This window comes from Bos javanicus, chromosome 23, assembly GCF_032452875.1.
Source record: "Bos javanicus breed banteng chromosome 23, ARS-OSU_banteng_1.0, whole genome shotgun sequence".
Taxonomy (NCBI): Eukaryota; Metazoa; Chordata; class Mammalia; order Artiodactyla; family Bovidae; genus Bos; species Bos javanicus.
Window position 1 is genome coordinate 31,579,716 of NC_083890.1, and position 4,468 is coordinate 31,584,183.

A 4,468-nucleotide genomic window follows, 5' to 3' on the forward strand; every position below is an offset into this window, starting at 1 on the left:
TACCGGGAGTGGGATTCGAACCCACGCAGACACATGTCTATTGGATCTTAAGTCCAACGCCTTAACCACTCGGCCATCCCAGTGGTGGGCCCAGTAGTCTATGTATCTAATATTCAGTTCGGTTCGGTTCGGTTCAGTTCAGTTCAGTTCAGTCACTCAGTCGTGTCCGACTCTTTGCAACCCCATGAATCGCAGCACGCCAGGCCTCCCTGTCCATCACCATCTCCCAGAATTCACTCAAACTCACGTCCATCGAGTCGGTGATGCCATCCAGCCATCTCATCCTCTGTCGTCCCCTTTTCCTCCTGCCCCCAATCCCTCCCAGCATCAGAGTCTTTTCCAATGAATCAACTCTTCGCATGAGGTGGCCAAAGTACTGGAGTTTCAGCTTTAGCATCATTCCAATATTACAGGCTTATAATTAATTAGACTTGCTAGTCCCTGGAAGACTATGAATAATTTTACAGGAGATTAGAGACCAAGTTTAAAAAAGAAAAATCCTTTTAATGTTTCTTGGAAAAAAACAATGAAACACAGTAAGTCTAGTTAATATCCATCACCACATATGTTACAAATTTTTTTCTTGTGATATAAACTTTTAGGATCTATTCTTTTAAGGACTTCCAAATATTCAATACAATACTGTTATTAACAACTATACTACCACAGTGTACCTTAGATCTCCATAACTTATTATTTTTTTTTATTACTGGAAATGTGTACCTTTTGACCCCTTTCATTTCTTTAATACCCGTAGCTTCCCTGATAGCTCAGTTGGTGAGGAATCTGCCCATAATGTGGGGGACCTGGGTTTGACCCCTGGTTGGGAGGATCCCCTGGAGAAGGGAAAGGCTACCCACTCCAGTATTCTGGTCTGGGTAATTTCATAAAATCACAAAGAGTCAGATAGGACTGAGCAACTTTCACTATCATCTATTTCCTAACTCTGGCAAACATTTTTATTATGCATTACTTGTATATTTAAACAAACAAATAATGTTTGCTTTATGCCAAAACAAAATGTTGAAACACATACTAATCACAAACTTAGGAAAAGACTGTTCTATAGCAGTGGTAACAGGTAGCCACCAGACCTGAATTTAAACCAATTGATTTATCTGTGATAATTGTTTTGTGAACATTTGCACAACCAATCACTGTCAACCCCTGCTTTCTGAAATGAATCAGCCAGGAATGCACTCACTTCAGTAAACATCCCTTTGAGTGCCAACCAAACAACAAGAGTCTCTCCAGAAGAACCATGCTTCCACAGAATATGTCAACCCACTGACCCTCTGAAAGTCTACCTTAAGCTCCTTCCCAGAAAATATCAGCTCTTTCAAAGGGATGGTGCCTTACCAGCACTGCTCCCTCCTTAAATGAACATAGGCTTTGGATTTCAAGCAGTGATTGGTGAAAATGCCCCTCTGTCAAATCTGAAATGCTGAAATTTCATTTTTTTGCTGGGACTGTGTTTGCTGGGGGCAGGGGTGGAGGGGAAGGAAGGTAGTGTCACTGCTGAAGAACAAATGAAGTCAACATTTATTCCCAATTTGATGTATGTGAGGTTATCTCCAATTTGTTAGATGACTGCAACAAAATTATTCAGTGAGTAAGTAACAAAAGGCTTGCAGTGGCCCATATGGGGACTGAACCCACATCCTTGGTGTTATTACCACCATGCTCTAACCAACTAAGCTGACTAGCCAACTGGCAAAGAAACCTTTTCATACAAAGGTAATACAAAGATTCAGATTGCTATACCTGCTTAAAACTAAATAATACATCAATGAATTAGACAACAGAGAACATAGATTCTCAGAAACATACAGTCTACCAGGACTGACTCATGATGAAAGAGAAAATCTGAAAAGCCCTATCACTAGGAAGGAGATTGATCAGTAATCAGAAACCTCTCAACTAACAAATGTGTAGGACCAGATGGCTCCACTAGTGAATTCCACCAAACATTAAAAGAAGAATTAAGACCCATCCTTCTCAGACTCATCCAAAAAGTCGGAGAGGGAGAATTCTTAAAAACACATTTTACCAGGCAAGCATTGTCCTGATCCCTAACAAAGAAAATGATGTCACCTCACATATTGAGGGATGGGGAATTCAGGTAAGAAACAAAAAGGTCTGCGAGATTTGCCTTATCATTTGTTTACTAATTTGCATATCCCTCCTATCTACTAGTGCTGGAGTCTGAACTTGCCAAATTCTCCCCTCTTCTCCACAGAAAATCCCTCAGCAGCTGGAGATCTGGCTTCCACTGGCAAAGGAGAGCCAGGTTAGATGGTGCCACGCCCTCACCATCTCCTGTATGACCTGCATGTTTCCATTTATTGGACAAGAGAAAGTAGCTTGTTTTGAAAGAGGAAATTCCCAGGAATTCACAATTAGCAACTGTCCTGCGTGAAACTATCTTGTGTCTGCAAATATCCTCATTTCTGACTAAAAGTGCTTTCTTACAGATGAAGAGTTATCTAAATACAAGTGACTGCTCTCAATGTCCTGTTATTGTTCAATCACAAAGCCGTGTCTGACTCTTTGGGACCCTGTGGACTGTAGCCTGCCAGGCTCCTCTGCCCATGGAATTCTCCAGACAAGAACACTGGAGTGGGTAGCCCTTCCCTTCTCCACAACTCAATGTGAATATCATTATTTTAAATGTCAAATGTCAAATAAACACGGCTCTTTACGCTCATCTCCTCCCCCTGCAAATCAGCTTCAGGCTCAAATTCTGTTCAAGTACTGGCCTGAATGCCTTGCTGCCTGTCTGTCTCTGGACTTCAGACCCTGACCTGTCTCTGCTTCTCACTGTTGCTCTCACTGGACCCTCCTCCCTCAGTCTCCAAACTCTCTCTGTCTGTAATTGTCTCTCAATCTGCTCCTGTTTCTCTGAATATCTTCATTTCTGTCTCTCTCTGTGTCTTAGTCTGGTTCTCTTTCTTGCTCTTCGTCTCTGTCTCAGCCCTTGTTGCTCATTCAGTATCTTTCTACTTTCCTCCCCTCTTGCTTGCTCTGTCCTTACTTATCTCCATTGCTCTATTTCTGTCTCTCATTTTTGGTCTCTGCATCCCTTTAGTCACTTTCTTTCTCACTCTCTCTCGGCCCCTATTCCTCTCGCTTCAGACTTTCCCTGTCCTTTGCTATCTTCTCAATCTTGCTTTCTCCGTGAGGCTCAGTTTCTGTCTCTTAGGCTCTTCCTCATTGCCTCTACTGCTCTTCTTGTCACTTCACCCTTGTCTTTCTCTGTCTGTCTTTTAGTTTTCCTTCTTTTTCACTCACCAATCTTTCCCCATAATCAAATGTCACGCTTGGGCAAGTCCAGCTTCCAATCCAAGGGGTTTAGGGTTCTGATCAAGCCTTCCTGCTGAGGACACCTAATCTCTGAGAGATTAGACCCAGTCTCACGGGGGCCTACTTGGCCTGCCTTGGCACGGCCAACAATACCATGTTCACAGGTTGGTTCAACCCTCACCAGGACCAGGAGTTAGCCAGTCAAGGGGCCTGAGTGCCTCTGGGAAGCTGGGAAGTGGAGGGAAAGTAAAGACGAGTGGGATGAGGGGAGGGATGGGCAGGAGTGTGGAAACAGAGGCATAAAGCCCATTCTGTGAGGGGTCGTTCCCTGCCTTTCTTGACTCCAAACCCTGAGGAGTAACACTGTTCTCTCTCCTGAGGATCAGTCCTAGCGCAGAACACAGGTGCTACTGCTGCTGCTAAGTCACTTCAGTTGTGTCCGACTCTGTGCGACCCCATAGACGGCAGCCCACCAGGCTCCCCCGTCCCTGGGATTCTCCAGGCAAGAGCCCTGGAGTGGGTTGCCATTTCCTTCTCCAATGCATGAAAGTGAAAAGTGAAAGTGAAGTCGCTCAGTCGTGTCCGACTCACAGGTGCTACCCTGTAACAAACGCTGCTCTTGAACCACAGCCCCTCATGTTGAGGTCTAGCCTCAGTGATTCCCATCATCATTTAACAGTGTGCACCATGGTCTGACAGTCATGGGTGCTCGATTCCTGCCGAGAGATGAAAGAATGAGGTCTACCCTCCAATCTTCACTTCCTCTTGATTTTCCTCCTACTTTGCTGGATACTTATTTGCAAGCTTCTCCATTTATTACTTAATGGCTTTGGGGTTTGTCCTGGGCTACCTCGTCTCCTCAAGTATTCTCAGAGCCTCCCTATCAATGTGGCTGTGGTGCCAGGCCTACCTCTAAGGCAGGTTTGCCACAGTTTTGATTACCTCAGTCCTCAGGAAATAGAGTTCATTCACGCCAAATACTAAGAATTCCTCTTTGTTTCCCCCTAATTCCACGATGGGGGAGAGGAAGAATGCGATTTCTTCTTTCTTTGAGTATTAGTTTGTGGTCGTTTGGGTTCACTGTATTCCTTTTCCAGCTCCCGGAAAAGCCGTATTGATACCTTTTCTTTTAATAGCATAAACACGATCTCACACTCCCATGTCT

The 4,468-nt window shown here is 44.2% G+C and overlaps 1 non-coding gene across 1 annotated transcript; it reads right to left on the reverse strand.

The window, feature by feature from the left end:
- TRNAL-UAA (transfer RNA leucine (anticodon UAA)) lies at positions 1-83 on the reverse strand. Its single transcript has one exon. It is a non-coding gene; the product is annotated as a tRNA-Leu (tRNA).
- Positions 84-4,468: the final 4,385 nt, after the last annotated feature.